The 14,753-nt window shown below is 37.3% G+C and overlaps 1 long non-coding RNA gene across 1 annotated transcript; it reads left to right on the forward strand.

Moving 5' to 3' along the window:
- The first annotated feature begins 510 nt into the window (after positions 1 to 510).
- Positions 511 to 14,753, forward strand: LOC120618459 (uncharacterized). The gene is made up of 3 exons (XR_005657259.1): positions 511 to 521; positions 12,305 to 12,308; positions 14,622 to 14,753. It is a non-coding gene; the product is annotated as an uncharacterized LOC120618459 (long non-coding RNA).

Here is a 14,753-nt window from a genome sequence, read left to right on the forward strand (position 1 = left end):
CTTTAGGAAGGAAACCTATATTTAGCAAGGGTAAAATAGTATTAGCCTGTCAAGCATCCTTTTTTCCTGACTTTATAGATTTACTTTTTCTAGACATTTTACATAAATGCACTCATATAATATATAGTCTTTCCCCCAATTTTAGAGGGAAAAACATTCAGTCTTTCACTAGTAAGTATGATGCTGGCTGTAGGTTTTTCATAGAATCCCCTTATCAAGTTAAGAAAGTTTTTTTCTATCTCTAGTTATTGAGATTTTTATCATGAATGGATGTTAGGTATTATCAAATGCTTTTTTTTTTTTGGTATGTGTTGAGATGATCATGTGTTTTTCTCTGTTATTTGTATTATTCTATTAAAATGATTTTACAGTGATTGACTTTTAGGTATTAAGCCAACTTTGTATTCTCGGAAGAAATCTCACGTGGTCTGGTGTAGAATCCTTTTTATATGTTGTTGGATTCATTTTGCTAGTATTTTGTTGAGAATTTTTGCATCTAGACTCATAAATAATATTGATAGGTAGTTTTCTTGTGATGTCTTTGTCTGGCTTAGGTATTATTAGAGTAATATTGACCTCATGAAATTAGTTGGGAAGTGTTCTCTCTATATTTTGTGGGAGAATTTTGGAAGATTGCTATTATTTGTCCTTTAAATGTTTTATAGAATTCACCAATATAGACATCTTGGGCCAAGGATTTTTTTGGAGGAAATTTTTGATTACTAATTCAAATTCTGTACTTGTTATGGGTCTGTTCATGTTTTCTCTTTCTCACTCAGTCGGTTTCATTAATTTCTTTCTTTCCGTGAATCTTTCTATTTCATCTAAACTGTCTGATTTGTTAGTGTAGAGTAGTTCATAGCCCTTATAATCCTTTTAATTTCTCTAATGTCGATAGCGATGTCTCTTTTCCATTCTCGATTTTAGTAATTTGTATTCTCCTTTTTTTGTTGGTCAGATTAGTTCAGGTTTCTCAGCCTCAACACTATTGATATTTGGGCTCAATAATTTTTATTATGGAGGGGATGTCATGCAACGTAGGATTTTTAGCAACATCCCTCCCTGGCCTTGGGCAACCACTCATCTGCTTTTTGTCATTATGGACTTAGTTTACATTTTCTAGAGTTTTGTATAAATGAGATCATACATAATGGATTCTTTTGAGTCTGGCTTCTTTCATTTAGCATAATGACTTCTAGATTTACCTGTGTTGTTGTTGTATCAGTTATCTACACCTTCCCCTTCTCTGTCCTTTTTTTTTTTTTAATACTAGTAGTATTTTATCATATGATATTTCACAGTTTGTCAGTCTATAGCCATTGGTGAATATTTGTGTTGCTTTCAGTTTTGGGTTATTGTGAATAATGCTGCCGTGAACATTCATGTATAACTCTGTGTGGACTTAACGTTTTCATTTATTTTGGGTGAATACCTAGAAGTGGAATGACTAGATCCTGTGGAAGGTGAATATTTAACTTTTTGAGAGACTGCCCAATAGTTTTTCTAAGAGGTTTTATCATTTTGCATTTCTACCAGCAATGTATGAGAGTTTCAGTTATTCTATGAACTTGCCAATATTTGTCATTGTCAGTATACACCATATTTTCTTAAAATGTAAATTCACATAAATGAATGGTTGCAAATGTATGTAATTATGCATATTATAAATAATCTTGGAGAATTTTTGTTTTCTAGTGTCTAAAGAAGTTTTTGGACCCCTTGCTTTCTTTTCTTCTTTTATATTATATTAAATCGAACACTTAGGAAAAAAAATTCAAATTTTTCAAGTCACTAGGAGACTCTTTAACTCATTGTAGCTGAGGTTAATGAAAGACACCACTTTTAGTACCTTGATAGGAAAAATTTTATTTCTTAAATCTTTAAGTTGCAACTGGGGAGGAATAGAGGAGAAAAAACATAATTAAAAATTGTATGTAGTGGAGGGAGTAGGTTGCAATATAATGATTTCCACAATAAATCTAATTATATATGGTCGCATTGCTGTCCTCAAACCATAATACCATCCATATATTTCAAAGACTGGGCAGCCAACTTCAGCCACACCACACCTGCTAAGCTCTGGTATGCTTTCTCCCAGTTTCCAGCCTCACTCTGGCAATGTTAGCAAAGCCTCCTAAGAGATCAAAGGTCTGTAGGCCTTGATAGTGTCCATTACTGCCTTTACTTTCAAGTCATCAGCAAATAAAGCAGCTAGAGCTGGGTAAAGGGGTAGATGTCCTGGGTGAGTAGGAGGATGTGGGTGGGGTGGACCCTGAAGCACCATCTGGCCATAGCTCGAGTACCCTGAGAAGTCTTGAGTTCACGTGAGCTCCCTGGGCATGATGATGGTGTATAAGAGTGTGTGGGGCTCCAATGTAAGGTGAATACTTAAAAGAGAAAAGAGAAAGTGAAAAAAGGAAGGGGAAGAGAGAACAGAAGGAGCTTTAAAAAGAGCTTTAAAAAAATGCAAGTACAATACACAACAAAGGTTCCATTTTTAAATTAAAAATACTCATTATGACCTCTGCTTGCTCTTGCAGTGTGGTGGAGAAGTACCAGCACCATAGGAGTGACCTGTTACACCCGGATGTGTCAATGCATCCTTACCTAAATCACAGTGTGTGCAGGATGGAGGCTGAAGTGAAGTGGGGAAGAGTCCTGGCTGAGAACAGAAGCCTGGCTCTGCTGCCTACTACCATCTTCAGCTCCTCTGGACCTCAGTTTCCTCATCTCTTATGCACTAGAGATAACACCTTCATCAAAGGGCTATTGTGAAGATCAAAATGAAACGATGCGAAAGTTGCAATCAGTATAGCCTTTTTGTTCACAATATTTTCACGTTTTCAAGTTTTGAAACAATATTCATGCGAGTTCAGTTCTGAACAATTTCTTAATATGTCTTCAAGGGCATAAAAATATGGAATTTAAAAAATTTTCTTCTAGGTGTCTTTTACTTTCATTTTTTTGATTATTAGCAACCTGAAGACAAATATGGTGCTGTGTTTGCAAACACAGCACCATATTTGTCTTTTGGCCGTCACTATTTGTTACAAGACAAGTAACATTTGAAGGATCACGGCTCACAAAAGTTTAATTCTTTCTACTCAATTACTGAAGCTTAGCATATTATAGTTACCCTCACTTAAGATTTTGAACTATCTGGTCTTGCAGAATTATACCAAATCTGGCTTTCCCTCTTGAGGCTTCTCCACAGTTTTTCTCCAGTAAACCTTGTAATGAGTTTTGTTACCAAGTTGCCGGCTGTTTCCATGCCTACCAGTCTTGTTTTCCAAACGGGCTGTTCTCAGGCTGGCAAGAGTGAACTGCTTTAACTCCAGAAACATTTTAAACTTCCTGAAAGCTAAAATGGCCAAGGATAGTCCCACAGATCTTCTGCAGTATTCTTTCTTGAGGTCAAGGTTCATGCTTCTTTACTGTAATTTTCTGTAATTCTCTATCTGAAATGTAACATCCATCAGGGATTGTTCTGTAGCTGTCAACAAAAAAAGCCTGTCTTCCCACCATCCCTCTTTTCCAGACTCCCTTGAATGCTTTGATCTTCAGCTGCTTTTTTCAGTGATTTTGGTTTCCAGAACTTTTACCTCTTCTGGATGAACATGTAATCCTTGAACTGCCTTGGTGATGGCTTCCCATGGCGTCTGACATTCAAGACTAAAAATAGCCAGATGGAGCCCAAAGCATTCTCCAAGGAAAGAAAATTGAGTAATGTAACTGGAGTATTATTAGTTATCTTGCAGATATCCGTGTGACCAGACGTCTACAAATGGCGCTGAGATAATTTCTAGTCGCCTCTTAATCTGTTGGCAGCTGGCTTCTAAAAGCTTCTTGAGAGTCTTTTTTTCTTTCCCAAGCCAAAGACAGATAGCAGTTTTGAAACTTCCCATATTGGACTGTCATTTTGACTTTCACAAGTAACTTTGTAAGGTTCGTTTTCCCTTTTTTTTTTTTAAAAAAAATAATTTCAGGCTTGTTTGGGGATGGGAGGGGTAGGTAGGGTTTTGCTTTTTCACAGTGGTTGCTAAGAAAGAATCTTTTCTGTTTATAGGCCCCTAACAAATAGTGACAGCTGAAAGACAAATATGGTACTGTGTTTGCAGAAGGGGATGGAAGGAGGCCAGCAATTAGCAGCCTTCAGACACAAATGCTCACAATGAAGCCTTTGAAAGTGTTGCCTTGGCATTATGCTTCCACGGATTGCTTGAAATAATTTAAAAAGGTGTTTGCCTCTTGCCTTCAATGACAAATTTATTTCCGGAAATCAGCCAGGATAGTATAACTTGATAGGATTGTAAAATGACATAGTCTTTGCTTTCTCAAAGATGCTTTTAGTTAACAGGAGCCAAATCTCAGTGTGATTTCTGTCCATTTTCAGAACAGGATCCTTTGACCTTTCAGTCGGAGGCTGGAGTGTCAATAAAGGGAAGCCAGTTGTGGTTCCATTAATATTCATCTTTCTTGTCTCTTTGTTTGGGAGGATTTACTCTGTTCTGGCGTTGTTGCTCTAGAGTGGAGTGGTGTCAGTTGGGCTGGAATTTAGGAAAGATTTTATAGAGAAAAGAGAGAATAAGGGTGTCTTCCTATCCAACTCTAATATATAATTGGGTATGTGGGTTCTTCAGTTCATAATTACAGTACGAAAGAAATAGTTAATAGTTAATTTAATAGTTAATGGGATAAAATAGAAAGCTCTGGATGATGCTTACTGAAAAGGAGGTTTAGTGGAAGTGGGATGAGCATGTAATCTTCAGTCAAGGAAGATGGAGAGAAGGCAGAGCAGTGGCAGGGGAATGGCAGGGATGGCGACAGTGAGGAACACTGCTAATGTTTTATACACAGACAGCAACTCGTTCAGTCCTCATCACATGCCTAGCAGGTAGGTACTGTTATTATTTCAAATTACAAAGAAACTGAGGGCATAAGTAACTTGTCCAAAATATGCAGTGAACGGCCGAGCTGTGGGCTGAATCCAGGCATCTTGGTTCAGAACCAGTGCTCATAACCACGGCACAATGTGGCCTCCACCAGGATGCCGGTGGTTTTCGAGGCTTCAACTTTTGTTCTCCATTTTTTTTAGTTGGCTCAACAGCACTTCTGGTTCTGGGGACACTGCCCTGAAAAAAACTTCCCACTTAGTTGAGAAATGCCTTGTTTGCCTCTCTTCTTTTCTCCTAAACCTTCTCTAAGGAAATGTCGTATGTGTAGCATACTGAGATGACTTTGGAGGAGACACATGGAACTTTGATATGAAAAGAACAGTTAAAGAGTTAATGTTAATTTTTTCCCCAACTCAATACACAGTACAAACTCTGAACCACTCAATTCAGTATCACTATTCCACATTTTCTTTTTTAACTCAGAAGTGCCTGGATTTATTTTCTGGGGTCTAAGACATGTCAGAAACCATCCACAGGCACCTAGTGTCAGGGGATCCGCCAGTCAATAGTGGAGAAAAACTTGAGTTCCGGTTGGAGAGATTTCAATCCCATTGGAGAGCTGAGATATGTAGTTGTCAATAGAAAACTGATTAAGCTGGGCTTGTTCTTGCCTTCAGGATGAAATTCAAACTCCTAGCCAACAAGTCTCTTACTTACCTTTTTATCTTGACAGGTGATTCTGCAAATGTGATTCTCTCTGCCTTTAATTCCTTCTGCAGAACCAACGGTTATGAGCACTGGTTCTGAACCAACCTGTATGGACTCAAACCACAGTTGCATCATTTACCAGAAACTTCTAGTGTAAATTTTCTTTTTTACTAACTCAGATGATCATACAATGATTTACACACATTTAAAAATAAACTTGAGGGGAAAAAAATAAACTTGAAGAGCAAAATACTGGGAACAACTAAATTTTCATGAATAGGAGACTCCATAAAATTGTTTGGGTTGAATGGAGACTTCTTTCTTCATTTGATACCCACCCGTGCCATATGATTATTTAGTAAAATATGCATGTTATTATTTTTTAAAATAAATCTAGCTAATTAGAAATAATAAGCCATCGCTTACTTTTAATATTTATTGAGCATATTATTTATATGTCATGGATCTGAGGGAAGTCTTGGGAAGTTTCTCACCTGGGCTCGAGGGAGAGGTGGGATTTATAACATATGAAAGATGACATGCATACACTGGATTATAACACAGCTCACAAATGCTCCACTGGGAGCATGGAGCAAGGTTTATTGAGAAAAAGTATACAGAAGAGATAACATTTTAGCTGAATTTTGAAAGATTTATTCAGCTATTCAAAAAATATTGTTGAATGCCTACTATACATACGCTAGACTCTATGACAGGTGCAGGATGTACAGTGGAGGAAAAAGGGCCCGGGCCTACCCTCAGAATGGACTTGGGTTGCTGAGAGAACCATGCACTGGTAGAGACCTGGAGCTGGCAAGAGGAGGCTGCCATGGGCAGTGATCGGGATGGTAGGACACAGTGTCAAGCTCAGGTGTCAGTGGCAAGGGAAGCTGTTATCTGCCAAGAGTCCTTTTGGGACCAGTTGTCCTCAGGGGCATTTGATATAAAGCTCAATGTTGTCAGGCCACCATCCTACAGATGCCAGCAGAGAAGGACGGCTCACCCTCCTACCATTGTTAGAGGGACTCATAAGTTTTCTCCTGTACCCCGGTCACTTGGAAAGGAAGAAGGAAGTGGAGAAACAATCTGTCATTGAGTGTATGTTAAGCTTAATGAGTCTTTACCAAAATTAAATTGTCTTAAACTGGAAATATCTGAAATATTATTGATTGCTAAATTTGTACTAGCAAATTTTTACTGCCACTCAGTGGGTGGGAATTCACAGGGGCAATTTGGTTGGTTACACAGTATATTATTTGATTTGTATGAAATATCTAAAACGGGCAAATCCAGAGAGACAGAAAGTAGATTAGAGGTTGCCAGGGGCTGGAGGAGAGGGTGAATGGGAAGTGACTGCTAATGGGTATGGCGTTACATTTTTGGCAGTGACAAAAGTGTTCTAGAATTAGATAGTGGTGATGGTTGTACAGTTTTGTGAATATACTAAAAACTATTCAATTGTTCATTTTAAAAGGACATGGTATGTGAATTATGTCTCAAAAATACATGAAAAAGATTAGATTGGTTAAAGAAAATAAGGAAGCTATGATTTTTTTTTTTTTACATATCTGAGTAATAGTCTGAGTAAAGTCCACTCTGTATGATAATTGTTAATTAAACATTGATGTTTCAAACATTTTAATCTCATACCATGTTGGATAACAGTCCATATATAACTTTACATTATTTCTACCAAAATAACAAATTTCACAAAAACTCAACTGGTAATCAGAATTCAACTTAACTCCTCTTGAAGCAAAAAGTACTTAGATAACTGTGCAAAAATAAAGCAATCCACAGAGTGTATAAACTCGATATGAGATCATATGTATAAATTCAAATACTTTTGGTTGTCAGCATCTTACCTTTTGATTTCTTTCATCCTTTGAAAATAAGCAATGACAAACATTGCTTTCTAAATCAGAGTAGGTGTTAAAAACATAAACATTTCACTTCTTAATGCCGCTAAATATACTTATTCAGGACAAATTTTTGAATTAAAAAATTTTCTCTTCTTTACTTTTGAGTCCATTTATATTGTTATAACAGAAAATTGTGTGTGGAAAATGAATTACCATCATACCATTTTAAGAGCGAGACTGAAGGTGGGCCATTTCTTGGACTGTTTTTATCATTCCTGCAGTTGGCTTAGCTTGAAACCTCATAGTCATCATGGACTCCAGCATTTCCTTCCATTCCTAAAGCCAATCAATGTCTAAGTCTTCCTTATTTTATTTTTGTATTCCACTGCTGCTGCCCTAATTTCCCCTCACCTGGACCAGAATCGCTACTGGCTTCTTGGCTTCCATCTTGCTCCTCAGAAAGCCTCCAGAGTCATCTTCCTAAAACTCTATGCTGCCCCAGTCACTTCCCACACACACTCTCACATTGTTTCCTTTGATTAAATCCTCATTTCTGCCATACCTTGGTTTATCACCTTTACAAAGTTATATCTTCTGCCTTCAGCATTTATATAAATATAATTTTTATAGAAAAAATGCCAAGAGAAAGACCAAGGTAATATTCAATATAACTCTACCTCTCTTTATCAAATTAATAACTGATCACAGAGGGCTGTGTTTAGAGAGCTTGTTCATCATGCAGAAAAGAGACCCCTGCATACTTAGCTAGAACAGAAGGAAGGGATAGGGTATAGTGGAAGTAAAAGCTAGACCATATTCTGTCCTGGGAAATGGTGGAAAGAAGGAGAAGGAAAAAAAGAATGAAGAGAGCGTGGTGCCTCTTGATTTCTCCTCTGGAGGCCTGGGCTTTAAGATGAATTAAGTTAAGAGCAATTTGGACCTCAGCCATATCAAAATAAACTTGGCAGAGTGGTATGATCTGGCAGAAAGGGGATTCTGGGGTGTAGCTTTTTCAGGATGCCCTCATTCTTTATCTAATGGGGATGAAGAATTGGGAAGAGAAGGACCTATAGCGGTGCACGTGATGGCAACATGAGGTGACCCCACAGCAGAGTCGGGATGTGCTGCTGGGTCAGAAGGCTGGAGGAAGGGCATGGCAGATATTCAAGAGTCTGCAGCCTGCGAAAGCTAACATGAGGCTGAGTCAGCCAGGAAGTCATCATTCTGACCAAACCAAGGGAGATCAGATCACCAATTAGACCATCCTCAGATTTCAACCCTAAAGGTCAGGAGACACCCAGGGGACAAGGGACTTGGCCTTAGAGACCAAAAGAGGCATAAGACATCCTGCCAAGATCTCAGATCTTTTCCACCAGCATGAAGATGTTAAACTCTTTCTCTTCCCATTTACCTGGGAACTGTCTTAGGAAGGAAGCATCGGAAGAGAGGCTATTCTAAAAGCCCACATGTTTTTATTCTAATGATTATTCTTTCCTAATATGAATGTTTAAGTCTTTGAATTGGATTACATTAAGACAGAATTAGATATTTAGTTAATTGTATTTATATATCTACATAATACATAAATATTTGTATAAACATATGTTTATACATCATAATTTATATTATGTTGAGACAGGATTAGATATATAGTTAATTTTACATATACGGTACATAACTCATAAATATATGTATAAATATATGTTTATATGTCATTGAATATTTTTCCATGAGGCCATTTTTAAATGAATACACGATATTTCATAGTAAAAAGTGCCACATTTTATTTAATTTTTCTTGTTATTAAATTTTAGGTTTTTAAAAATTATGTGATATCAGAAATAACATGACAATACATATTTATAGGTCAATGTTTGAACACATTCATAATTATTTCTGATGAATTAATATATATAAGACAAATATATAGAAATAACTATATAGAAATGACATTGCTAGATCAATGGATATGTAATACTTTAAAGTTTTTGTTATGAATGTCAAATTGTTGCCCCCAAATTCTATCAATTAACATTCCCAAAAACATGATCTAAAGACAATTTTTGCATGGTTGTCACTTTGCTAGGTGAAAAACGAAAAATTTATTTTAGTCTATTTTTGATTCCTTAGGTTGTATAATTATTTATAAGTTTGGTAGTTCTATGTTTCTTTCATTCTTATCTTTTAAAAAATTGTCTCTTCATGTGCTTTGTTTTGTGCTGTACTCTTAACTGAACCTGCCCACATAGGAGACTGAACTCAGTCTGGCCTCTCTTCACTATTTCTTGTTCCCATCCCGATGCAAGATTTCTAGCCTCAGAACCAGTGGTTATGAATTTCCATTTCTTTGAGATTCATATCCAGTTGCCACTCAGTCAGCTGGCGTTTTTCCTGAAATGTTCCCCATAAATATTTCATGGGTGGTTTAGAAATGGAAGGATGTCGATGCTTCAGTTGATTTTCTTTGTTTTACCAATAAGGGTATTGACATCTTGACCCTTCCAATAACTCCTCAATGTCACAGATGACATGAGGGCAGAAGTCAAGACTCTGTATGCTGGGCTCTAGACTTCCAGCCTGGTTGTGTATCCATTACCCTTCAGTATTGCTAGGGTTTCTGCAGCCTCTCTCATAGACTAGGTATCTGTTAGAGAGCTAGTTGGTGGTGTTGGAACTATCAAAGTAGCTATTGGCTGGTAGCACATTATCTTATTTTTCTCCTCTGTTCCCTTTCTATTGCTAGATTCTAGCTCTCTTTTTAGGTAATTTCCTTCTTAAGAACTCATTAGCTTACTATGAAAAATTATAATACCTATTTTATACACACAATATCTGTTTTAAAAATTGAATTGATTTAAAATGTATTTTTAAATGCTATATTCTGGTTGTCCTCTTTAAACACCTAGACTATGAAACTTGGCAGTGCAGCCTGAGGAGTAGCTAGTGACTAAATTCCATTTTGTTGTTACTTAGAGTCAGCTAAAATGGTAACTTCAAAAAGAAAAGGTCAAGGAACTAGTCTTTATGTAGTGCCACCAATGTGTTAGATTCTGCTTGTATATTTTATCTCATTTACTCCTCAGATAAACATTATGTGTGTGTGTGTGTGTTTTATTGTATTCATTTTACAAGGTAACTGAAGTTATCACCAGGTCAAGGCTACTTCCTTAGAAACCTAAATGAGTCCGACTTTGAAAATACGCTTTTCATACTGTTTTACTTGTGTTGGCAGAGCAAGAATTTCACTCTTATATACTTTTTTTGGTAAAATCTGAATTCCAGAACAGTCCTCAAATAATACGTCATTATCAGCACCTACACACGGTCCAAAAGGAGGCTTAGACATATTTGGATTTGAAGTTTACAGGATGGTCTTTGTTGCTTTAAATCTTTTGTTGCGGGGAAAGATGTCTCCCGAGGTAAGATTATTCATGACCCCATTTAGAAAACAGATCATCTCATCTATGCATCATCAGTGTTGAGAAGTATGCTGTGGTTTTAAAACAGCTGTCTAGCAATTTATCTTTGATAATGAAAGAAATACCATGCCCATTAATCCATGGGCAGATGTCTGCTAAGCTTACTGTCATGTCATCTGACAGCTGACCAAAGGCATAACTCTGTGTGTGTTCAGGGATGTTGGGTGCGTGGGAGGTCTAGATAGCACTAGCTCAAAGTTCGTAAGCATTTTGAGATTCTTCCATTAGAAAAGAGAAGATGAGAAAGAGAGTGAGAGAGAGGTAGAGAAGACAATATTTTAGAGAACTCATTAGAAAGACTTTGCACAAATAGTCCCAGTGTTTTTCCTAGGGAGCAGGTCAAAGATCAACTTGCTAGTTCTTACTCACTTCTGTCTGCCACTTCTTTGCTGAAAGGTTAGGAGGAAAATGTCAATAGTTTTAAGGAGAAGCCTATGCTATCGGCAAGTCTGAGAAGCTAACAACTGGTTAGTTTGTACAGGAATATCATTTTTATTAAAAAGTAAGCAAATCTTATGTCCCCAGTGTGATCTATGGTAACATATACAGGTTATGAATAGTTTGATGTCTGTATGTGTGCATTTTTTCTTGTTTTGAATTAAGCATACTCTATTGATATTGAGTCACCAGGACGAGCTCAGTGGAATCATCAAAGAGTCATGTCTTGTTATGATAACACTGTTGAGTCTCAGCCTTCAGAGGCTCTTAGTTGAGATTTTGGTGGCATTCAGTCAGGAATCTTCAAGCAGAATGCCTTGAATGCCAAGTTTAAGTGGAATTTTGGTCTTGATATCCTATTCCTTGTATCAAAAAAATCTAGTGATATTGGCTCAGATACAGGCTAGTGTCTTTGAGCAATGACAACAAGAAGGTGCTATGGGTTGGCATTGCATTATAGACCTAACAAAGTCAATATTTATGTCAATCTAATTTTGAAAACAATTTTACTTGATATCATTAAAAAATAGTGACTCACTACTGATTCCTTGCCATTGTGTCCAAGGGAATTTTTCCAGGATAAGCATTATCTATAAATTCTTAAGCTTATACTTCATCACGGCCTTATCAATACTTGCACCCTAAGGAAAAGCATTGATATTTCATAATTATCTAGTTAACAACTTCTGATATTATTAACTTTCATTTTTTATCTTTTCATAGTTTTATACCGCTCATTAAGATATACATATTTACACACACATGCACACACACACACTCTGTGGCAATACAGTTTCCCTTGTGGAAGGGAAACTAACAGACTGCTGAGATTCCTTTGAAGTCTCTTCTGTGTATTTAAGATGACTTCTTGATGCAAATGATTGAGAACATGTGGTAGGTAGGACATAGTAGATCAAAATAGTCTGGTCTTGTGGGTTAAGAACCAACAAGAGAGCTCGAAAGTCTGAGGGTCTGAAGCACTATCTGAAGAGATCTAGGTATTCATTTCCTGTTTCTCTCTTGCCTCCTCAACTCACCCTCCCCCAAAGTGTGAACTGTGCTGTGCCTGCCATCAAAGGTGTAGCCATCATGGAAGCAACACTTCCAGAACTTGGGACACAGAGTTCTTAAGGGTTAACAAGAGAATTATCCAGAAATCCCTGGAGCCTGTGAAGACATAACAAGCTTTGGATAGCTTCTTGATAGATACATAGAGAGAGATTCAGCCACCAAGATGAGTCCAGCAAATGAGTCACAAAGAGATAGTGCTTCAATACCTAATCTTATATTTTAAAGATTTTGCAAAATGTTGTTCAATGACCTAAGACTCCATAAAGTGTTTTATTACTGAATCTTCCAAACTCCCTGGAGGTCATCATCAAGCTCTGATTACTATGCAGACATATAAAAGACAATGGAGATAATTAAGATCGGAGATAAGGACTCTGCTCCCTGTCAGGGTTACTGCTAAAGACTCAGGATAGAGTCTATGCAAGTTTGTGTGTAATTAACAATGAGTAAGAAGATCTTGCTAAAGTTTTACCCCCTGGGACCTAGAATTGTTTTTCTTGCATTACTGAATATGCTACTGGTTGTTTTCTGTTGGGGTAGCTCTCTGTGTATGTGTGTATGCAGGGGAGAGGGGTCTCTTCTATGAAGGCATAAGCTGAACTGCTCAACAATGATCCTGTTCTGTCAGTTTTGAGTCAAAACTTGTGCATTTTGCTAACCCCCAGGATGATTTAGATGTTGCGTCCAACTGCCCTGTAGTTCACATATTTCTCAATTTAATATCTCTTTTCCTTTAGTCACTCCTTAGCTGTAAAAATGCCTAATGCATGTCATGGCTTATGGTAGGGAGGTAATAAATATTTTCTTTTCTCTCTTTGTTTTTTCTCTTCTTCCTTTACCAATTCCTCAAATTGCAACAGATTTTTCTAGCCTAATGGTAATTCTGTAATTTTTGCCTCTTGTTTTGAATTAACTGTATGTTCATGACTCCTGGGGATTGGCTTTGACTTTTCCTCACTTTTTAAATAAACCTTGATAATGTCAAATGAAAACATGATATATTCACTTTATTTCAGAGTCCTGCTCAATATTAAGTGCAGGTTATAAAACAATATGTTCAGTATGACCCCACTTGCCTGCATTACTATACACACGTGTGCGCATGGGCAGGCACACACGTACAGAAAAATACTCTGGAGTGATATGTTCCAAAGTGTAATCTTTATCCTAAAAAAAATGAGACTCTTAGTGATTCTGTTTCTTTTTACTTGTTTTCTAATTTTTCCTACAATATGCATCTGTTGCTTGTGTAATTAAAAATAGTGTAAAAAAAGTCATTCTCAAGCTTTCTATAATATCAGTGCAAGATCTGACACCCATCCACTGGTGTCGTTAATGGTAATTTATGTAAATGTTTATTTAAATTGGCACTTATTTTTGGAAGACACAGGGATAACTGAGTCACCCATCATATTTTAGGGAAAAAGGATGAAATAAGAACCTTCAAAGGAGCAGGTGAAGATTTGTTAGGCAGAGTTTTGTCTTGTACTGAAAGTTTTTTGGGTCAAGATATATGTATGTGCATGAGCTCAGATGGAACTTTCCTGAGCTATGGAGGGGCTGAATTTAGTAGTGAGCTAAGGCTCTCGGTCACTCAGTGAGTCACCCAGCAGAGAATGGCTAGTGTATCCCAGGGCTTTGTAGATTGAAAAGATGTCTAGTGAGCACACCGTGTTCCTAGAGCACGCCAGGCTTGCCTGTCTCCAAGTGGCTCAACAGTACCAAGCACTTCCCGAAGCCACCACCAGCTGCCGAGCTGGCTCACTGCTGACGGTCTCTAAGTCCTTAATGAATCACAGCCCATGGACAGGCTTAAGTTCAGTTAAAAAAGGTCAATAATTGAAATCATATCCTCACAGGTCACTGTGTACTCTTAGAAACAAAGTTAGCTTTCCTTGGGGAAACACTATCGTACTGGATTGAGCATATACCTCTTATCATCCTGTGCCCAGCAAGATGCTGCTATGAGTGGGTGGCTGTTCATGACAGGAGAGCTTGTGAGAATGGTGGAGAGGAAAGGAGGCAGGTGGATGTAGCAGTTTAACTGGGAGTGCACAACAGAGTGTTTAGCACTCAGTGGTTTAGAAGAAAGAGTACAGGTTTGGGAGATAGATACACCGGATTCTGAATCTAATTTCTACCACATATTTTGTAATAATTTCTCTAAGCTATATACCAGACTGTTATTTTACATGTATTCCAAGTCTTTATCCTCACAACATGTCTAAAAGGAAATCTGCTTTGTGTGCATTTTACAGATGAGAAAGCTGAGGCTTAGAGAAATTATTACAAAATATGTG

This window comes from Pteropus medius, unplaced genomic scaffold (genome assembly GCF_902729225.1).
Source record: "Pteropus medius unplaced genomic scaffold, Ma_sr-lr_union100, whole genome shotgun sequence".
Classification (NCBI taxonomy): Eukaryota; Metazoa; Chordata; class Mammalia; order Chiroptera; family Pteropodidae; genus Pteropus; species Pteropus medius.